The sequence below is a fragment of the Dermacentor andersoni genome, chromosome 3 (assembly GCF_023375885.2).
Source record: "Dermacentor andersoni chromosome 3, qqDerAnde1_hic_scaffold, whole genome shotgun sequence".
Taxonomy (NCBI): domain Eukaryota; kingdom Metazoa; phylum Arthropoda; class Arachnida; order Ixodida; family Ixodidae; genus Dermacentor; species Dermacentor andersoni.
In genome coordinates this window covers 102,848,964-102,872,582 of record NC_092816.1, presented here as the reverse complement: position 1 = coordinate 102,872,582, position 23,619 = coordinate 102,848,964, and the positions used below count along the sequence as shown (strand labels likewise).

Here is a 23,619-nt window from a genome sequence, read left to right as displayed (position 1 = left end):
TATATGTTCGTCTTGGCAGAGTACTCGAGGATTTTGCATCTCGGATCAGTTTCATTTAGTTCCTTTTTTCGAACTATACTACATTATCACGGCATCAATGCTTCATTTTTTTTTCTGACATCGTGCTTTAAGAATCAAGCTGTCGGTTTTAAAGCATTTTACTAAATATAGGATGCTTCCACTTACAGGGTGTTTTTGTGTATCCTACTCATCGCCGTCGCAGCCGGTACCTATGTCGACTGCTTCATGAACTGAGAGCCAAAGAGCAAGAAAAGCCGCAGTACGTGCAATCCATTTTTGTATATTTCACGATACCGTAGCGTGCGAGCACTCAAATACACGTTTAGACAACGATGTTGCTCGACCTAATGCTTTGTACTTGCGCGCAGTTTCCTCTGCTGGATAGCAGGTTATTATGGTACCTTACAAATAGAAGCCGGTTGGTATCGTTGCAACGATCGATTGTTCTTGACCCGGTCGCACTGTAGGCAATGCCTCGAAGGAGGGAGAGGTGTAATAAGCGACATGATCAAGGTTAGCCCTTTCAGAGTCGGTTGTTTTCGAGACGTGACGCGCCCCCAGTGTCGGGTGTTTTTCTCGGATACTGTATAACAAACACAACTGTTTGTATCTGCTTGTGCAGAAATTTAAAGAAATGATATGGAAATGGGCAAGTGCTTCCTTTGTGTTGTCCCTACATTAATGTCTGACCAAAGGTATGTCAAAAAGAATATCGAGGGGCCTAAGCTCGGAACAGTGTCGGTACGTCAGTGACGCTGAAAGGATTAGTGAATCTAACAGACAGGATGGATCTATAGGAGCCGTGACTAAACGCATTCGTCCATGCATTCATGTTTTGGTTCAGCCGCCCCTGTGGTACTAAGCGGGGTTCACACGACAAGGATTATTCAGTGAACGAGCATCATGTATCGCTCACTGTCGCCGAATCACGATTCGTTGCCGCTCGTTGTACGCGATTCTGCGGACTCATCGGGCGAGCCGCCCCGGCCGCCTAGTGAATCCTGTTTTACTGCCCCAAATGAGGGGCTCGCGAAACCGCATACATCGCGCTGATCTGATCGTGCAGTTACAAGTGCATTTCGTTACCGACCCTGACGGAAATGTGCGCGCGCTACTTTCTTTTCTGGTGCTCTGTTCGAATGCATCGCGGCCTTTTCGGCGACGTCCAACACCCGCATGCTGCTCAAGGTTGCCGACAAGAATAAGCCAGACAACTACGCCCTGCAGTTTCTGCACGGCATGCGCTTGTACGGCATCCTCCACATTATCATCGGCCACTGCGGCTCGGTAATGACAGACACATCGTGTGAGTATAGGCGATGGGCGTCTCGCTAATGTTTTCCTTTTTCTCCCTTCTGGTTGTGTTTGCTTAGTTTGCGCTCCTACCAACGTCAATGAGACAGCGTCTGCTGCTGGTGAGGTTGGTTGTTGATTGTAACGCGACTGAGCCCTCGTTGAAGGAACACCCGCGCTCCTGATGACTACGAACGTACGAGCGGGCCAGTGCATCTGCAGAGGGAGCAAGGAAGCAAGCAAGCAAGCAAGCAAGCAAGCAAGCAAGCAAGCAAGCAAGCAAGCGGGTTGTTATGGGAACTATCACGCGATAGATATATATCTTTGTGGCTAATGCCGTAATGGGCGCATTTTTTGGAGTAAATCGTTTTCATGGCTTCACCGCTGATGATAGGGCTCTTCGTAAACGAGCACGACGAAAGCTATCGCGTGCTGAAGCAGGGGGAACGCGTAGTTGGAAGCAGTAAAGCAGGAGAGCGGCATATAAAGGCCGGAAATTTCGCTTTCTAAAGACAGCCTTCTTTAGCGAATTACCACAACTTTACCGCATCGGATGTGTCTCTAGCGGCTTTCGCTGGCCGATTCCGGAGTTTGTGCACAGTAAACATGTGGACCGATATATATCACCCGGTACCTGCCCCTGGCTGCCCTGATGTTTTTTGTATATAGACATACGCTCCGACGAATGCGGGTCCTCCGGCCGAAGCATCAGTAAAATACATATGAAGTAGGATTCGCCTGTTTCCTTTTTTGAATGTTGTACCTTATCGCCTGCCGCAATATTCTTCGTCCGCTATGCGTATATATATATATGTATATATATATATATATATATATATATATATATATATATATATATATATATATATATATATATATATATATATTGGAATAATCCACGCAATTTCGCAGAGTAGTCGATAATTACGACCAAGTAGACCGATTTCATTGCTTTTATTACGCTTTATGAGTAACAGCGCTCACATTGAAAGTAGGATTTTTCCTTTGCGCCAGAATTTGAACGCCAGACGGCGAAACACGTCTTTGCGTGTTCGCGCACAGCGGAGGTCGGCGTTCTCGGTTTTCGAGCACCCCGACAAGTGCGCAAAAGAAGGTGTATTCTAAGACCTCTATTCAGACAGCTTTGCTGGCTGCAAATAAAATTCAACACCACTTCTGCAGACTCCGCCGTATTCCTCACTGCAGCGTTCTGACAGCGAGTGCGCGCGGTCATCGAGTGTGTTGTATTCGTGTTTACTTGTGGGCGCGTGACTCCATGCTTGTTGTCTTGCTTCGTAAATGAACGTTTACAAGTTTATACGGCTGATAAAATTGCTATCGTTACTTCCTGTGGCTGTCTACTAATTTGCTATCACAGTCGATGCAGAACTGCAACTTCCTTTATTTAAATTCGTTCTGCAGGTAAGGACAACTGGGTGATGGTCGACAGGAAGTAAGAAGGTCGTTCTTTCGAAGACATATGTTACCGCGGGCAACTTATGCGAGCGTGTAGAAGTTGCAGCTCAGCCAGCCCAGTTATTTAAGTGAGCCTTACGAGATTTCCAAGTTAAGTCGGCCTCTCTCAATAATACAGGTAAAAAAAAAGAAAATTTCTTTCCTTGGTGCTCGATTTCTACCGCGAACCAATATTCCTCCTGTACAAATTATGCGCTGGCTTTCAAGCTTGAGGTAAAGGGATGATGACTCTGATATGCATTGACGTAAACTAAAGTTCAATGCTACAGTGTCAAGGCTTCGAGGAATACGGCGACAGAAAAAAAAAGTAACTCTAGTGTATTTTTCCCCATGCCTGCGTCTGATTCATTTTCGGACGTGATTTGGCTCACACCACTGAAGTTGCGGACGGCGCGTGAATACAGTGCCAAGTGTTTTCGGAATTAATTATAGCTGTGCAATGTTATTCTTCATGATCTGCGTGAACCAATTTATTAGCTTTGGTACACAATCTTGACCGACTACAGCTGTGTTAGCCCTCATTTTGAGGACGGACTGGCCGTTTCTTTGTGGGCTACATTGCTTGTTCTGTGTATGAAGCTGTTCATTAGTATTCGCCCAGTGACGCCAGGCAAACTTTTTCTACTCTTTTCAGCCGGGTTGCTCAACTTGTTCCTCGAATCAGACAGGTGGTCATTTATGATCGTAGCCGCCGGGTTCAGCAGCGTCGACACATTCTTTTTTCTGAGGCAAGTATAGCAACGTCTAATGCGACTTACATCGAATACGCGAATAACACAGCCGAGCTTCACTTCAGCTATAGGGAAGACTACCTAAATGTGCCAGTAGGTTAATATAAAGCCCGTACCATGTAGAGTACCGACTCGACGGCACGCGCCAGTTTGGAAGCATTCCACATAAAGAAATGTTGCAGGAAATCTGTAAGCACCCCCTCAGCATCGCTATTTGCTTCAGAGCTTGAATTTTTAAAAGCGACCGCTTACTGAATTGATTGTCTGTTAGTATCCCTTGCCTTTTTTTAGTTTTCTTTGTTGTCTGTTTCTGTTTATTGCCGGCACGTACGTTCATCGATGTGCAATGTAATTTTTTCCCCGATTTTCTCGCTCCCTTCCACTTCAGCTCTGCCCGTCACCTTATATAAGATGTCCGTCTTCCATCAATAAAATTTAGTTGACAGTCAGTGCTTGTGTCCTGTCCTTGTTATTTTTCGGTTGCATGTGTTAGCGCTGTTACAATATTCAAGTATGCACTATAGCTGTAGTGAGGACTACTTATATGTCCCAGTAACTTAATATAGAGGCCATCAAGGGACAGAAGCGTACATATTTTTTAGGGGGCGGGGTTTGTGTTTTTTGTTCCTATTCATTGCTATTCACATCATAACTATTTCAAGTATACCGCATCTACGAAATAGTTAAGGAATGCAGGTCGCTTAAAATTTTGCTATTGTTCTTAGTTCTAGGGTTGGTTGTGGTATCTAAAAAGGAGGTTTAAAGAAATAACTCTGGAGTGGGGATGGTGCCCTGAAACTGAAGCCTGCCACCGCCATCATACTAAGAGAATCGATTAAAGTTAGGATGTGGCGGAGTAGAGGCTGCGTTTTCTTTTCGTTTTCAGTGGTGTTGAAACGGCCAATTTCGCCATGCAGATTATTCTTGGTGTGTCTGTCTGTGTCACTCGTTTTAAGATCAAAATTGAACGTCTTGACAACTTGTTATGGGAGATCGCGATATGACGACTAATCTAATGTCACTATTCCATCCCGAAACAACGAGGTTTTATTTTCAATCACTCCAAAATGTATTATCACAGAGCAAGAGCAGCTGCACTGCCGCTATCTTCCGCTGATCAGCACACTTTTAACTATGAAGTAAGACCTGGCTTCACCTCTGCTGGTAAGAATCTGCGGGGAGTTGCCAATCCAGAATTTTTCGTGAAACATCCCTGTGTCTAGATCCCTCTTTCTGGGGAACTGTGCACTAAGACGGAACACTTTCGTGAATTGTTCGCTTTATCAGTATTATTGACATTGGTTATTTGCTCGTGTTCCCGCGTACGTTCTATTTCTGTGTGCGGATTCTCTAAAAGAATGTTTTTTTGCAGCGGATTCTTTCTATGCTTTACTGTCACAAGGCAGAGGAGAAATGGACCAATTGTCTTCATAATTTAGTGCGAACAGGACCACACTACGAGAAGACAGGACAAAACAATACTCTCATCGGAAATGTTTATTACGCCATTCCTCCGCTTGTTAGAAAAAACAAAACAGACCTGAGGAGCATATGCAGAGAAAGTCCTTCATGCGAGACACATCGAGAGAGCGAATGACACACAGGATTACAAAGGACAAAACTGAATGTTGCACAGAGGAATAGATGCATTTTCCTTAGGCCTGCTTTCTTATAAGTAGAGGTCTGAGGTACTAAATATGTCAGTCAAGAACAGCGCCTTGCCCTTTCGCCTTGTTGGGTCGTTCTGTTTGAGCTGAATTTTATCATGAATGTGCACTAACTCGCCGGTGAATGTATTTTGGTGTTTAACCATGATATGTAAATTTATCATGCATCCTGCGAATAGACATAATAAAAGGGAAGTTACAATCAACTTCGCAGAGAGTTCATACAAACGACACGCACATACAAATCACGTGCAAACTATACAAAACTTCCGCCTTCTGCATGACAGCCAAACTTGTCTAAGTCTTCCATAGTTACCAGATCTGCTTGGTCAAGCTAGAAAAATTATAATAGTGCTCGTAACATTCCCATTTTTGTAGATGTTGGTAACTTGCGGCTGTAAAAAAAGAGACATCCTAGTCTTCAGAGAAATGGGTTATTAGAGAAATTTGCTTGGAATAGCTCAGGGGTGGGGGGGGGGATGAAGAGAGAAGGGAGTTTTGAAAAAACAAACAAACTAACTAACAAACAAACTAACTAACTTTATTTAGCTCTGAGTTTTCGCCCCGTGGCCTAAACTCTTCTAATCGCCACGAATTCAAATTCCACACCCCGAAGCTTCCATCACAGTGGTATATGTATAATGCTTACTCATTTCGCGTCAAGTAATCTTAGTAAAAAGCAATGAGAACAAGGTTCAGATGAACGGACAGTCTTTAATCTCTTTGGTCATGAACTATGATGGATTCCTAATAAACGTGTCAATGTTCTCTTATTCCAAGGTGTTGTAAATTACGAACGAAAGAAATGTGAACGTGGCAGGATTGTCTTTTGAGTTCTTCTATGTTACTCCCTTGTAGTTTTGTAGTAATCAAATCTTCCTTTAGTTTACTGTCAGCTACTTCACGCATAAACAAAACAAGGAAAAAGGGAAACTAAAGAAAAATCTATACCTTCAATGGTGCTGATTAAAAATGGCACGTGACACAGACAAGGCTGTGCGTACAAAAAAAGTGAATGCGTTTTGCAATACTCACCGCGGGGATGGGAATATGATGCACATTTGTTAAGTAGAGGGTTCAGTTAAGCTGCAGCCTTAATTCCCACATTCTTGTTTTTCGGACCACTATTGAAGTGTATTGATAAAAGAGAGTTCTCTACACGTAAACGCAGATCCTAGACGAAGAGGTCAAATTCGAGGAGAGCTGGTGATATTCTCCTGTTTTCACTTTACAGGGAGTAACTATATCATTCTCTCTGCAGGACTTGCATTCCACTGTTTTTCATCATCATGTGCCTGTACGCGCTTCAGCCCATCGTCACGGGTCCCAACACGAAGGCGTTCTTCCAAGACCTGCGCAAGGAGGTCGCCTCTCATTGGTGGCACTTGCTTCTGCAGATTCGAAATTTCGATAGAATCAGCGAACGTGTAAGTGTAAACTCTTTATGAAAACTTCTTCATGAAAGGTGTCTACGTACTTTACGGTGCATTTCGTCGTTGCATTATACTTTCACTACAAATGCTGGCAGCCTACACTTGAGCCTTATGTTATAAGAACTTCTCACTTGTTTCAACTTGAGCTTTATTCAAGTACACGTTCCAGACATGTAAGTGCATCAGGTCTGCACAAAAGGAATGGGTACCTTTCTGCGAGTAGGTGCCGGCGGTTAATTGCACAATCGTGGAATGTCTCTTGCAAATGTTTCATGTTTACCCGCAATTACAATGTTTCCCATATACATGACACCGGTTGGTACAAGCAAGTAAGGATAATTAAGCTTTGAAAGCTCCACAATAATGTGGTACTGCGGAGAAATTCATGACGTCCGACGAGAAAGAGCGGTGGCTGTTAAAAGCAGAAAGGGCGTGCAAGAAGGGTGATGCGAACTGTGCGCAGCAGGTGTGATTTTGCGAGAACATTGCGATCTGCTTGAACAATGAATAGGCAGTTGCTAAGTTCTTCTAAGTTAAGTCGACGAAAATTAGCAAAGTGAACTCGAAAATAGTATTGCTTTCGACGGACGTATTCTTGTTGTTCAAAATGACGAATGCTTATAAAATGGCACGAAGAACGTTTGTTCTGTCAGGACAAGGTGTTGTCTTGCCCATACGTAGTCTCTCGGCCCGTGTTGTTGCAGTTTAATAATATTTATTTATTCACTCATGTTCAATCAACTCGGCATAATTAACGAATAAATCATCGTGATATAAATCGTAAAGTAATTAATGTGTGTTGGTTTAACTGTGTTCTTGTTAAACTATTTAGAAATAACTAAAGTGACTACGTATGAATTCAGGCACATTATCAATTTTTAAATACATCCTGTACGGGCTCTTGGAATGTAATCAAATTCAACCTTCTAGATTCATTGAATTGAACGTTCTTGTGCATTCGTTTCCTTAACCCAATTGTGCTGCGCTCTGCTTCACCTGGAAGTGCACCTTGAGGGTAGCCTAAGGCTCGGTGATTGACCATCACTGTATAGATTTTGGTATACGACAACAATATTGTTCTGGTGCCTGACATTTATTCTGGCTCCTATTTTTTCAGCATATACATACATTGACGGGCATTTTAGCGTCCAATGAGGAATTTGAAGCAGCACAATATTTTATAGTTAGCACTATCTTCACACAGCCGAGCCTCCTCTTACTGCCACATATCCCCAATATTAAACATTTGCACTTTCCTTACCCTACCCTTGCCCTACTCTTTTTGAAACTGTCTCTTCTCTAGCTAGTATATACAGTAGACTTTGCCCCCACTGTATAAGGAACACCCTATTTCAACAACATTTTATCTAGTACGCATTGATGCGTGGAAAACCAACATTGAAACATTTTATGAAACATTTTAGGAAGCCAAATGGACACAATAATTCGAGCCCCACTGATGCTCACAAGCACACTACGTCCGATGCCTTGTCCTTTCATAATAGGGAGCGTCAGCTTTTCGACTTCTTTCGTTAAACTCAAGAGATTAGCCTGCTTGGCAATCTTTAGAAAATGCTGTTGAAAGGGAAGAAATTGTAATCCCCTCAACTAAAGCACAATGCTACAAAGGAAACCCACATGACTTTGTCTTTAGAAACAGGATGTCGCAGCTGAAAAAAAAAAAAAATATTCGTCCTTGTCCGCGATTATAACCCGGGGCCAACGCTCTACCGGCGTGGCATAGATAACTCGACTAGGAGAGTTGTCAAATATTTCACCGTCTGTCGGCCATCGTCTAGGCTCCTGGTTTGCTCAGATGGTGGAGCGGCCGTCCCGGTAAGGTTACGGTGCTGGGTTCAAGCTGCCCGGGACCAAGACGAACTCTGTTTCAACCTAAACGCTTTCTTTCTGAGAAACTGGTATGTACCGTCGTGCTACAGTCGGGCGAATGAGACTTTTTTTTCTTTTCGGGGACTGCCCTCCACCTTTCGGATTGCTGCTGAACTTTTTTGCCAGGCACTGGCATTAAGCACTTTAGAATGACCTAACTTCATTTTTACATCACCTTCATTTCCCATGTAAACCATCGAACTTTTTTTTAATGTAAATGCCGATCTTACCTTTTCGTATCCGGTTATATTCAATGTACCGCTCCCACACCCCCGTCTTTCTCTTGATGCCCTTCAATCAATTTAGTAGCATGTAGGTGACTATGCACAAACACCAGCAGAAAACTTGGTGTTTCGTTAGAACTCTTTCTGTCCCCTACTGAAAGCTATTGGTGGTTTAAGGGGTTTTTATCGGCTGTCGTATTAAGCGCGCACCTTAGACGGGACAACGAAGTAGACACAATCCAAGCGCTTTCTCTCGGTCTCTCTCATTCTATCTGCGCTAATAACAGTAAACTTTGTTTATGTGCAATGTCCCTTTTTTCCTCGTGCCAGGATGTATACCGCACGTGTGGTACCTGTCGACGGATGTCCAGCTGTTCGTCGTCTCTCTTGTCATACTGCTGATGTTCAAACGGTGAGCTCATTCAAAGAAGGAACATCATAGTGGGAGAGACCGCATACAGAAAAAAAGCATTCCGAATAATTTACTTGTTAACAGTTCATAAAAAAATTTATTAAAATGTAGAATACACCCGCTTGTTACGTGCACAAATTAACAAATTGGCCTGAAAGCTGTATAGGATCTGTTCTCAAAGCTATTAGGTTCTTATGAAAGCAACTTTACACATGCACGCCAGTAATTCATTTCTTTTATTTGAAATTATTGCTTGTAGAGCTGCACTAAATGTTTGTACAGAAATACAATCCTGTCGCGCATAAAGCTTGTATACCAGTGTTTTGACCAAATGAGTGCTTCTACTTGCAGCTTGAAGAGTTTATTTGCTGCGTATTTGGATAATGAAAAATATAATCGTAGCGTTATTCACGGTTGGTTTACTTCCATAAGAAAGATGGAAATATAAGCGCACCTACAAAGGATCTTACACAAACTAAATGATAGTTATTAATACAACGCACAAGATTACGACTGAGGCAGTGAGATGTATAGTTTTTGATTGATTGATTGATTGATTGATTGATTGAATGATTGATTGATTGATTGATTGATTGATTGATTGATTGATTGATTGATTGATTGATTGATTGATAAGCTTCACGTAAAATAGGTTTATTTACCCTGCTGACATGATCGGCAATTTCTTTAAATGAGTAAATACCGGATTAAATACCCAACGCCCAGCCGTTCTTTCAAATAATCGTTTACTGTTTGCTAGGAAAGTTCCACAATTAGAACAATCCTGGCGATTTGTTTGACAAGGGCACTTGATGCACAGTTGCAGGACACTTACAGTCGGAGCATTTGCCCTTCTATCTCTTCTGGGCTGCATTGCTGGAACGTGCGTCGTTGCAGCCTTTCAGCTGCCGCCGTTTATGATCTTCCCAGGGTCGAGTGCGGAGTAAGTATTGAAGATTACTGCCAATTATAAGTACATGCGATCACTGCACCCAGCGCGGGGAACATTCACCAAACGCTCTATAAGCATCCTAAAACCCTGTTTTTTTAAAAGGTTATACTCGTGGACGAATTTCTGTGGCTATGAAGGGAAAGCTGCGGTCACGTGGCTGGTGCATATGTGTGACTGCACAAACAGTCCGGCAGCGTTTCACAGTGCTTTTGGTTTCTCGGAACAGACGCTGAATCGACGCAGCTTCCACATGCGATGGTTTAGCGTTTCCCCAGACGTGGAAGGAAAACGCGGCAAAATAAGCAAACTTTTACATTGAGTGGTGTGTTTTGTCTTACTTTCTTGTTGCTAATAAAGTGTGTATATTTTCTCTTCCCCCGCTTAAGCTAACGTGGATGAAAACACGGGACTTGTATGCGCTTTGCTTCCGTGGCTTTCCCTTCATAGCCACAGAAAGTTGATCACTGGGCTGGAAAACGGCTGCGAAAGTGCGGACCCAAGAAACTTCTGGCCAAGGACTTTATAAACCTACTGCGATGAACCAAAAGCGTGTTTTTAAGTTAATTAACTGTGCGGAAATTATATTTTTAAGTTTTTAGATAAAGGACATGCACTCCACGCCTCAAGAATAAGATGCAAAATTTTTCGTGCAAGTTACGGCAACGCTGACTTGTAAAATTCTCTCGATGTACGGAGGAAAAGTGTTGACAATCTGTGGGCATAGATTTTAACGGAGTCCTTCTGCGCGAGATCGCCAGTAATGCCTTTCTTGCTTGCTACAATTAGCGGGCTACGTCAGTGAGCAGAACCGGAAGCCGTCCAGGGCCTATACTCCTTCAATAATCGCAGTAACCGTCTTCCCCGTGCTGTAGCGTTGCACTTTTATTCTTTCCTAACTTTTTATTTGCTTTGAATCGTTTCAGCCTCATGGTGCGGACTCTCGCATCCAGCCCTACTACCACGCCGTGAGCTACTTCGGCGGCTGCATGACGTACCTCGTCTTAGAAGACTTCAAGGAGAGGAAGATATCCAACGTACCGCTTAACCAACCCTGACATGCCAAGACTCTACGCACGCTTAAAAAAGATATTTCTTGACAATTTAGGCGTAATGGGTTAGTCATTAAAATATAGTAAGTGTACATAATGGCCAATTACTAGTTTCATTGCATGAATAGTGGGTCGAAATTCCCAGCGCTTGTACGTCAGCGTGACGTCACGGATATAAACGTATTTTTTTGTTATCGGGCTCTTGTGGTTGAGCAAAATTCTTCGAAACTTGCCAAGTGCAGTCGTTGGCTATTCTATAAGACCAGGTTGGGCCCACTCAAGTATTCAAGCTGCTCAGGTACCTACAGATTTACACACTTTCGGAGGTTTTCCCAAATGGATATTTTTTTGAAAGAAGAACAATTTACTAATTGATAACTGTGCTGTTTCCAGATATACAATATTTTTAAGCTCCTTTGGCCGTCCAGTTAAACCTGCCGAGAGAGGGCGCTATGTGACTCGTGCCCATTGTGTTCAGCATTTCCGGAAATCATCATCATGATCATCATCATGATCATTATCATCTTCTTCTACTTCTTATTTTTCATCATCATCAGCAGCAGCAGCGCATTTTTAAGTCCACTGCACGACGAAGGCCTTTCCCTGCGACCTCTAATTACCCATGTTTTGCGCTTGCTGATTCCAATACTTTATCCCGATAACTAAGGATACGAATCTAGCAAGTCACGATGACTGCGCAATACTACCAAGATGAAAGCATACCAGCAGCATTGCACCATGTTCAAATGTTGAACCAAATCTCGTCAGGCGAAGATGAAACACCGTCAAATACAGCGGCAATCGCCTAAGGTTCAAAGGAACATGAGACTTATAATGATGTTTTGAGACCCTTGCACGTCCCATGTTCACAAAGTGTGAATAAGGGACCAGTAGCGGTCTCTTAACGTCTTTACATGTTTTATTTCCTTTTGAACCTTAGGCGAGTGCCTGTATATTTGACATTGCCCCATGTACAAGACAAATGTTAACGTAAATATCCCGGTCCACACAATTTTGCTATGCATTGGTAGTTTGATCAATGAAGAACACAAATGCATTTGCAAATGAACAAATTGTTACATATATAAATGCAATAAAAGGTTGACAGTCATTTTAACATGTGCTAAAACGGATGAAGAAAAGCCTGCGCGCTGACTAGACAATAATTAAATTACTGGACATTCCCATTCGAATGCGTTGTTATACTTTCTATTACCTGTTATCTCCCGCCAAAGTTCGTGGTTTGCAGTGCCTTATTCACCGCTATCTTAACGGTGCCTTAATCAACTTCCCTAGTTAGCACCAAAGGTCCTGGGTAGGGCTCCCACCAAAGGTTGTGAGTTCGAGTGCCGTTATTGCCTTTATGTGAAGTACCGGTGCCTGAAATAAGTTCGCCTTAACACCAAAGCTTGTGGGTTCAATGGTGGTGCCACCAATTTCGGTGTCATTGAATTTTGGTCAAACCGAAGAGCGTGGGTGACATCATCGATTTCGGTGCCATGGAATTTTGTGAGCCACCGCGGCTCACATCCTTTGGGACTGTAGTATAAATCCACGAGAAGCCAGCGAGAAGACGACGATCCCGCCGCAGCTGGAGGCTGCAACGAAGAGCTATGACCAAGATACACAACTCAAGGCCGTCCAGCAGGTCTCGGCAGCTCTAGAGAGGCAGCGACCATGCGAAACCGAGGAGAAGGGGGGCAGCACGTCCAGGAAGGGAGCGGCGGCCCTCTCGGATCTGCGGAAGTAGCGAGGAACCAAGACCTCGAGGAGCACAATGCACGAGACTGACGTAGTGGCCGCGTCGCGGTAAAAGCTTGTGCTCCCTGCGTGGAGGGAGCCTAACCGACTCTGCAGGCATTTTCGCTAAAGCTGCTCTCTCTCTCTCTAACGCCGGATAGTCAGTATTTCGATAAAGCCGGGACACGGATTTTTCGACCCATGAGGCACTTAAGGCTTTCGCCTTAATAACAGATTAGGTGACCGTAACCTGGAAAACCGTGTGCGGCTAATACCTACAAGTAAAGCAAATCTCGAAATCGAATGCCTTAGGCGGCTCATGGGACATAAAATCTGATGTCTGGTATTATCTATCTGATGTCTGGTAACTCATGGGACATAAAACCTGATGTCTGGTACCTTGGCTGGGAGTCGAACCCACTGCCCTGGTGTTAAGGTGAATTTAATTAAGACCCACGACCTTTGGTGGATTAGGGCGATTTAGAGCATCATTTTTTTATAAGAAAGCGTGCAGCCTAGGCGCAGAAGAAGCGTCAGCACTACCTGTGGGGTTAATTAAGGCATGTTTAATTAAAGGCCACGTAATTAGGATAGTGTTTAGACATCCGTACCTACTAATTTCATGGAAGTCGAACCGACTTGCTGATATGAGACGTTTGGTGTTGATCAAGGCGCCAATAAATAAGGTTGAGCTAATTAAGCCACTGAAATACACGACATTTGGTGGGGGAAAATAAGAAATGGGAAGTAACAACTACCACAAGTCTTGCATGCTGGACAACAACAAGAAAAACACAAGCAAAAATACTTTGATTTTCTCTACGGCATATACTTTTAAGCAAAAGCATGTATGTACGCAGGCGAAATTTCAATGGAGCAAATTTTAACGTGGTAGCGTTAAGGAGCCTCAGGAGCGAGTGTCGCAAGAAATTCGGTGTCGCGCGTCGGCGTCCAACAACCGGCGTCGGAGGTCGTTTCGGCAAAAATATTTACGAACGAAATTAATTTATTGAAGTAATTCAATTTCTAAAGTTAAATACGTGAAACATCGTAAACTATGACTTACACAGAACGTACAGACATGATAGCCGTCGGATTGAAATTTTAATATAAAACAAAACCTAATTCTGTTACGCGAAACTCAAATCCCTTTTCCAGTCTTTCTAGAATGCACAGACCGGAGACGGCGTCCGTCATTTGCGCACGCCGGTGTGTAAATATCTCAGAGTCCACGGAGCGGTGCGCCGCTCGCTTCCTTGAAACACTTCTAGAGAGAGTTCGCCTCGCATTGGGTGCTCCCGAGAAGACTACAAATGAAACTGTGCACGGTGATATAGGCTGGACAAGTTTTCATTAGAGGGAAGCTCACAATAGAATTGTTATAAAGAACGACTGAGGAATATAGAAGAATGTGAATGGGCTGGGAGAGTGTTGAGGTATTTGTACAGGAAAAACATTGATTCACATTAACCTTTCGTCTATTCTGCAGATTCTGCAGACGCTCAATGACTTTCAACAAGACGGCGGGTGGTTTCAACGTACCTTGAGTGGAACTGCACCGACGCACCCATAGGCTGCATTGCTGCCTGCCTGGAATGCTGCCTACGACTTATTGCGGGAACCACGTGGATCTACGTCACATTGATTACCCTGCAAGCTCTTTAGAAGGAGCATTGCTGGCCCTTCGCCGTTATTTGGCCGCAGAGGCAGCAACAGGAGCCGACACTTACCTTTCATCTATTCTGCAGATTCTGAAGACGCTGAACAACTTTCATGAAGACGGTGGGCGGTTTCATCGTACCTTGAGTGGAACTGCAGCGATGCACCCAGCGGCTGCTTCGCTGCCTGCCTGGACTGCCTAGACTGCCTACGACTGATTGTGAGAACCGCGTGTATCTACATCACGTCGGTTGCTCCGCAAGCCCTTTATAAGGAGCATTGCTGGCCCTTCGCCGTCATTTGGCTGCAGAGGCAGGAGCAGGAGCCGACACTTACGTTTCATCTATTCTGCAGGTTGGAAATTATTTTTTTGCATTGCTTGTAGTCTGCTTTTCTGCTCTGTTGCCCTGCTGCCAGCTTTTGTATGAGGTGCTCGCACTTTTGCGTGTTTGCCATGTGTTGCGGATCTCAATTGCGGATCTCAAACGTTCGTTCCGTAAGGAACTTCGAGAGCTCAGGCAAAGTCTAGAATTCACTAGTGAACAGTATGAGTCTCTGAAAGTAGAATGTGAAGCACTTAGAAAGGAAAATGCCGACCTAAAGGCAGCACAAGAGCCTCTGCGGCAAGAAATTGAGAATCTGAGAAAGCACGTGTGTCAGAACTCATTAAAGATAGTCATATACGATCAATATTCGAGAAATAGGAACATTGAGGTTAAAGGTGTCCCTTGCTTCCAGAATGAGAACCTTGGGGACGTTCTGCAGAAGGTTAAGGAAGTTCTTGGCGTGCCGATAACTGAGCAAGATATCGGTGCCTGCCATCGCGTTCCTGTGCGGAATTCGGATACTCATAGGAGCATAGCCGTGTCTTTCAATCGTCGGTCGAAACGTGATGCTGTGATCAAGAAAGCACGAAAGGCAGGGATCACCGCAGAAGACATCGGTTTTTCTTCCAAGCTGTCTGTCTTCGTGAACGAGCATTTGTGCCCTCAACTGAAGCATATGCTTTGCATGACTGTGGCAAAGAAAAATGAAATGAAATGGCGCTTTGTATGGCGGAGGGATGGAAAAGTGTTCGCGCTAAAAATGAAACAGTCTGGTGTTGTTAAAATTACATGCGAGGCAAACCTAGCTAATATTTGCTAGTGGCGATTGGCAACGAACACTTTTTGCATCTTTCGCTATGATCGTGCCACGCAAACTTGTTCGTCCTGGTTACGCCGACTCTCTTACCTTTTGCACTTTAATGGTCAGTCTGCCCGTAATAAACACGATCAAATACAAGCATTTCTTAACGAATTCACGTTCAGGTTTGACATAACAATGCTAAGTGAGACATGGTACAACTAAGAAGATGCCATTTCCTTGCCCGCATACCAAAGCTTCTTTCTAAATAGACCAAAGCGCCGTGGCGGAGGTGCGATGCAAATGGTGTCGGAAAGGCTTTCGTGTGACTTGATTGCAGATCTCTAAAAAACCACACCAGACTACGAAGCCCGTACGGTACAATGTGGATCCTATGTTTTCGCTTTTTTGTATCGACCACCTGATGGTAATAGCGAAAGCTTTCTAATCTTTTAGAATGATTACCATGTTGTGCTTACCAGAATAGACTGTGCATTATCATAGGTGGTAACTGTAATGTAAACTTACTGCAATGGAATACAGTTTCCGGCAATCTGATCTTACTCCTTGATTCTTTCGGTTGTGCGAACGTTATCAAAAAAACCGCTCGAGTCACAAGCCTTTCTGAATCCCTTATCGACTTATTTATTACGAACAGCCCAATGCAAAATAATCGGTGCTAGTATCGTTGTCGCCGATCTTGGTGATCACTTGCCGATATACATGTTTTCAAAACGAAATAACACACTTAAAGCGAGACGAAACCAATGAAAATCTTTCGTCATGCAGGAAATAAATCCAAGAACAATGAATGACTTTTGAAACCAACTTCAAAGTGTAAACTGGACACCAGTATTTTAGTGTAACGATGCTGATACGGCCTATGATACGCTCATGCATATTATAAAAATACGTACACTAGTTGTTTTAAATTAAGAAAGGTAAAACATCTAGAAAGATACGCAAACCTTGGTTAAAAAATGAGTTTAAAGCTAATACGTAAAAAAAGAAACAATCATGCTCTCACTTTGTGCGGTCTAGAAGCCCAGATTATCTTGTTGCATTTAAGAAACACAGAAACTTTGTAACTATGTTTCTTCGAAATAGAAAAAAAGAGTATCTCTAAAAGCTATTTAATGATGCGGATACCAAAGGTGACCTAGCTTGGCGTGTGCTGAATAAGCTCCTAAATCGCGACAGAAGTCGTTATGAAGAGCTCCAGATCACAGAGAATGTGAAGCAGCTAAAAGGTATAGAATTGGCAAATCATCTGAATGAACAATTTACAAATTTAGTGATGAGCGCTCACAGTATAGATGCTCTCAATGTTTTGGGTGTGCCCAGTGTAAATACAGCGCTTTTTGAGCGTACGACACCTCCCGAGGTTTACTCTGCTTTGATATCCTTAAAGAACAGTAAGACACATGACATTGATGGTCTCCAGGTTAAACCAATTAAATTTGCAACAGACCTGTTTTGTGCCCGCTTTCACCCACGTATTCAATGTTTGCTTGTCTACTGGCGTTTTGCCTACAAAAATGAAACCGGCAAAGGTTACTGCTCTGTTCAAATCAGGGGACAGAAATGACATGTCAAATTACCGGTTGGTGTCAGTGCTCCCTGTCGTATCAAAAGGCTTAGAGAAGGTTATCTGTAAAAGGGTTGTGTAGTTTTGTGAGAAATATCAGTTATCTCCCCATCGATTTGGCCTTCGTAGGGACCGATCGACTGAATTAGTTCTATTAACACAGCAGGATTTAATCTTGAATGGCTAGGAAGAAAAAAAATTAACATTACATGTATTTATCGATTTTTACAATGCCTTTCACCGGATCAATCATGTTACTCTACTAAAAAACTCGAACATTACGGATTCCGTGGATTACCTCTAGACATTCCAAGGTCATACTTAACCCACAGGAAACAATGCGTTTACAGTTACAGAATACTCCGACTCCCTGAATTTGGAAGCTGGTGTTCCCCAAGGGAGCATATTAGGGCCTATACTGTTCAACATCTATATAAATGATTTAAGAGGAAGCTTTAGCTCGAGTGCTCCTATCTAAACACATGTAAAAGGAGAATTCGTTTTTCTCGGCAACCACTTCACCAAATTTGACGAGCTTTGTTGTATTTGAAAGCAAAACTTTAAATCTAGTGACTGCTGGTTTCTAAATTCTGAGTTAGGCTGTCAATATTTTGTTAAAATTTGGCAAAAATCCAAGATTTTCAAAAAACGAAACTATCAAGTTTACAACTCTGCAACTCAACAACTGAAAATGATAATACAATTCTGTGAATTGCATCTAATAGTACATCTAAAGCGGACAAAATTGGTTTGTTACACACGAATATAAAAAAAATTAATAATAGGGAAACACAACTTTTGCAAAACCCTTGTAACCAACGTAACAAATTCACGTAAAATGTAAAATGACACTTCCAATTTGTCCGCTTTGAATGGTCTAATGAATTCCGTTTACAGAACCGCGATATCAGCTCTTGATGCAGAGCTATGAATTTGTAAACTTCGTGCTTTTATATTTTTCAAACGGTCAAATATTTGGAAATCGTTTTAAGAAAATTCAAGCCTAAATCTAAATTCCACTTCCAACAGTCACTAGAATTTCGCTTTCTCTCTCAAATGCAATAAATTTCGTTAAAATTGGCGCAGGGGTTATCTCAGAAAAACGTTTTTTGCGTTTTACATGTACTTGAATAGGCCGCATCGGCGTTGGGCCCGAGCTAAAGCGTCCTCTTACCAAACATCAGTAACTTGCCACACTATATGATATACGCAGACGACACCAGTCTTTTCTAATAATCATGTAATGCTGATAACTTATCACAACTAGCAAAAACCGTCCTTTATAATATGTATTGGTGGAGCAAAGCAAATTCTTTACAGATGAACTCTAATAAACCAGAACTGCGCTTTTTGTAGCCGCCCAAAAACATGTAAATCGTAATCTAAACATATTATATCAATCAGAACAAATTGACGTCACTGCGGACGTGAAAACACTGGGAGTGATTTTTGATCAGCATTTAAGGTGGGCAAACGCATAGAACGCGTGGCAACAAGTATGGCAAAAGCATGCGGTGCGCTTTGTAAGCTTCGAGATGTTCTTCCGTTAAAACTACGGCTATTGCTGTATAACACCATATTTATTTCTCATGCAAATTATTGTAGTCTTGTATGGGGGACAACGTCACAAAGAATATTCAGACATCATCTCTTCTACAAAAAAAAACAAAAAAAAAACATTGAGCATGTTGCTTCTATTTGTTACGGTAGTCATACCCAAGTACATTCTTTTCTAAGTTTCATGTTCTCCCCATTCATTACAATTGTCAGTTTAATCTTGCTATGAAATATAAAGAAAGCTTAAAACGAGGCCACGCGGGATTTACTGATCTTTGTAATCTAAGCAAACCTCATCACGTCAAGTACGACATTCGATCGGGAGCGAGAAATCGGGCCGTGCCTTTTTCAAGAACTAATCATGGAAAGGACAGACTACCGTGCCGAATATCGGTATTGCTGAACGGTCTGGAAAAAGAAAACATGGATCTTACGACTATTTCTCGTCGAATTCTGAAGGAATATTTCATTAGCCGTGCGACTGCATGTGAATAGTGTATATTGTATTTGCCTTTCCTTTTCTTGCTTGTAACTTAAGTATGGAATAATCTTGTATTTGTCTTGTATGTAAAAGTGCTTTTATATATTCTTATGTGCCTCGAGAAATGTATTGTTTCACCACGTTACATAAATCTGTAATTTCTATTAGAAGAAGGCGTGCATTGCTGGTAAAAAAAATGCTGGTTACAGTGTATGTTTTCAAAATCTCATGTTATCATGCCCTTCGAAATGTTTTTCAAAATATGTTTTATGTATCAATGTATTGTTGCATGAATAGAGTTCACAAACTGTCAGCTGCCAAATTTGATTGAGGATGGGGCCTTTGTCAAGCCGATCAAAATAGCGGCTTTTTGCCTTTGTCCTAGCATTTGTACATTTAAGGATGAATGCTGAAATGAAAGAATGGGATGGGATGGAACTAGGAAGCTTAAGAGCAAGTATGCGGCCTGTAGGGTGGGCAATACACCAGCAATGAACGTCAAGCGTAAAGTCGGAGAGGCTGAAATAATCTCATGGGTGGCGGCAATGGAAGAGAAACCTGCCATGAGTAACTACACAAGAGGAAAAAACGAAATCGGGAAAGAAACGATTTATGATAACTCAAAGGGAAGCTGATTACTTTTCGAAGCGAGATCAGGATGCCTTTGAACATGCACCTATAAAGCGAGGTATACGAAGAAAGACGCATGTGCTTGCTTTGATAAAAGTAGGGAAGCGATAGAGCGTGTTTTATTAGAAACAAAATTAAATTATGGGGTTTTACGTGCCAAAACCACTTTCTGATTATGAGGCACGCCGTAGTGGAGGACTCCGGAAATTTCGACCACCTGGGGTTCTTTAACGTGCACCTAAATCTAAGTACACGGGTGTTTTCGCATTTCGCCCCCACCGAAATGCGGCCGCCGTGGCCGGGATTCGATCCCGCGACCTTGTGCTCAGCAGCCTAACACCATAGCCACTGAGCAACCACGGCGGGTGTTCATTAGAATTGTGAAGATATCTGCCCAGCGGTCGATTTAGGCACCACTGGCCTCCTTGAAGTGCTTCGGTTCAGCGCGAACAAGGCGAAACTAAACATGTCCACAATAGAGATTAGTAGGAATTGGTATATTAGTAGACATTAGTAGTAATATTGATTAGTAGATTAGTAGTTGCCCTAGGCACGAAAATCACAGAGTCAAGACATAGGACATAGTGTATACGTCAGGCGGCCTTCCTGTTCTCTTCATATTTTCTAAACCTGCAATTATTAAAGGTAACCTGAAACGATTTTGATGACCTTGCGCAAATGCATTGAGTCGTTGGGGCGGGCCGTTCTGATCATTAAGTGACACATTCAAGTGCTCCGCGTGAAGCATGAGATTATAAGGTTTTAAAAGTGTATATCGCTACCGATTGCAGCACGCCACTTGCCTGAATTTTAGCATCCCTGACCAAGGGACGTGAGGTGACCATATGACGCCGGAAGGGTGAGCCATGCGACTGGCCACACAGTGCGCGTCACCGATAGCTCTTCCAAGTTCATGGTGAACAAATGTTGTTCGTAATAGCAGCAAGTTGTTTTTTCATCCACTTTCGTTGCCATTAATTTATCATTTCTTTAATTCAGTTAGTGAGTACAAGTAATTTCCCCTATGTAGTACTTGGTGTCTTTCTTGGCTTCTCGTAATAAGATGTATACCACAATAGTGTTTCGCGTGTCCAGTATTCGGGTAAACGCAAGCGGACCGGACTTTGGCGTTTTAGGGAATAAACGGAGGCGCAAACGTGAACTGCTTGTACGGTGCATCCACCTGGTGGCAGAGAGCTCAAACATACACAGAATAGAAATTGAGTTACAGATGAATGGTATTTCCTGTTTTAATATTGCATGGTAGATTGCCAGTTTTCTTATTTTATTTTATTTTCTCTATCTGGCTCACTAAGCAAATGACAGGTTCGCTTTGCGTCCCTACTCCGATCGAGGCAGCAAGCGAAAACGATCGCGCATGAGCATTTGGATGCACGTTAAAGGAGCTAATGTTATAGGTATCATGGAGCTCTGGGACGTAAAACATTACAGCCACGAATGCTCACATTCATGCGAGAGCAACAAGCACTGCGTGGAGCAGTATCAAAAACAGGAAGATAGCGCATTACACGAGCCCGTTTGGTGTTGAACCACTCTCAGCATGCATGAAATAGCCACGACTAATTCGCCCATGCGCCTCTACCCTAATATGCATGAAATACCCGCGCTAATACTCGGTACGAGGCAACGACACTCACCGGCTTCTGCAGATGCGTAAGGAACGCAGGGAAACACTGTCGACAAGCTTTCAGGTCGCAGCCGAACTATTTTCTATGTTCGATCGAAGCACTGCTGAGTGAAATGGCCGGAGCACAATTTCTGACTCCCTTCGTGTTGTTCAAGAAGATTCATCTACCCTGTCAGTGCCAGTTATGCCGCGGCATGCATCCAGGGAAACATCATTTCGTGGCTTCTAAGAGGGAGGTGATGCAGCGATAAAATTTCTTGATTTTGACTGCCAACTGTTCCTGCGTGATAGCTCTGCCTATTTAGTTATTTTATTTTCGGACGATTTGCAGCAATGCATTTGCGGCCTATACAGTTATACATCTCACGTTACACGTATTAAGAAAGGTACGCCATAGGCATGTCAGGTGCCACGTTTTAAGGCGGGTTACGTTGTCAGTATAACACGCGAGCGCATTCACGTGTGAAATAAAAATTGAGAATAGACAGGCAAAAGCTTAGATGTCAACTTGCCTGGCATATAAGCATGACGATGACGGCCTTGTAGGCGACCCCAAGGATCACGCACATTATTATCACTATTATGATTATTGATGCAAACATAGAGAAATACCACATGAAAGAGTCCTTAGTTCGATCTACTGATCGGGGTAATTTCTTTTCCTAAGGAGCTTCCTTTCTGAGAAACCGGTGTGGGCCACCTTTGAAGCATCCTGTTTCATTCGTGTGGGTGGAAATTTTAAAAACTAAGTCGTTCATGACGATCTACCCCCGATTTTCCGTATTGGGGTATACCTCTTTCTCACTTCTTTCTTGGCCGGATACCGGAGATAGTGCTGTCTAAATATATGCACCCCTGGGCCCACTGAGTTACACCACTGGGTGGTGGGTATCATCGTCATCGTCATCAGCCTGGCTACACCCACTGCAGGGAAAAGTCTTCGCCCATACTTCTCCAAATACCCCGGTCATGTGCTAATTGTGGCCATGTTGTCCCTGCAAACTTCTTAATCTCATTTCCCCACCTAATTTTCTGCCGCCCCCTGCTACGCTTCCCTTCTCTTCGGTGATCATCGGTTATCTTTCCCCCTCATTGCATGCCCTTCCCATGCCCATTTCTTTTTCTTGATTTCAACTAAGATGTCATTAACTCGCGTTTGTTCCCTCACGCAATGTGCTCTCTTCTTCCTCCCTCCCCCCTAACGTTACACCCATCATTCTTTCCATAGCTCGTTGCGTCATCCTCAATTTAAGTAGAACCCTTTTCATAAGCCTCCAGGTTTCTGCCCCGTAGGTGAATACTGGCAAGACACAGCTGTTTACACTTTTTTTGGGGATAATGGCGACCTGCTGTTCATGATCTGAGAATGCCTGCCAAACCCACTACAGCCCGTTCTTATTCTTCTGATAATTTCAGTGTGATGATCCCGATGCGCGGTCGCTACCTGCCGTAAGTGGATGTGTTACCACTTCAAGTGCCTCGCTAGCTATCGTAAGCTGCTGTTCTATTCCGAGACTGTTAAACATTACTTTAGTTTTCTGCAGATTCATTTTTATAGCCACCCTTCTGCTTTTCCTGTCCAGGTCAGTGAGCATGCATTGCAATTGGTCCCCTTAGTTACTAAGCAAGGCAATATCATGAGCGAATCGCAAGTTACTAAGGTATTCTCCATTAACACATATCCCCAATTCTTCCCAATTCAGGGCTCTGAATACCTCCTGTAAACACGCTGTGAACAGCATTGGAGAGATCGTATCTCCCTGTCTGACGCCCTCTTTTATTGGGATTTTGTTGCTTCTTTATGGAGGACAACGGTGGCTGTGGAACCGCTGCAGATATCTTTCAGTATTTTTACGGCTCGTCTACACCCTGATTCCTTTATGCCTGCATGACTGCTGTGGTTTCGACTGAATCAAATGCTTTCTCGTAATTAATGAAAGCTATATATAAGAGTTTGTTATATTCCGCACATTTGTCTATCACCTGATTGATAGTGTGAATATGCTCTATTGCTGAGTAGCCTTTACGTAATCCTGCCTGGCC

At 43.0% G+C, this 23,619-nt stretch overlaps 1 long non-coding RNA gene across 1 annotated transcript; it reads left to right on the top strand.

Annotated features, from left to right (window-relative positions):
• Positions 1-6,433: 6,433 nt before the first annotated feature.
• On the top strand, positions 6,434-11,347 carry LOC129387150 (uncharacterized). The gene is made up of 4 exons (XR_008614438.1): positions 6,434-6,615; positions 9,066-9,147; positions 9,968-10,090; positions 11,023-11,347. It is a non-coding gene; the product is annotated as an uncharacterized lncRNA (long non-coding RNA).
• The last annotated feature ends 12,272 nt before the right edge of the window (positions 11,348-23,619 follow it).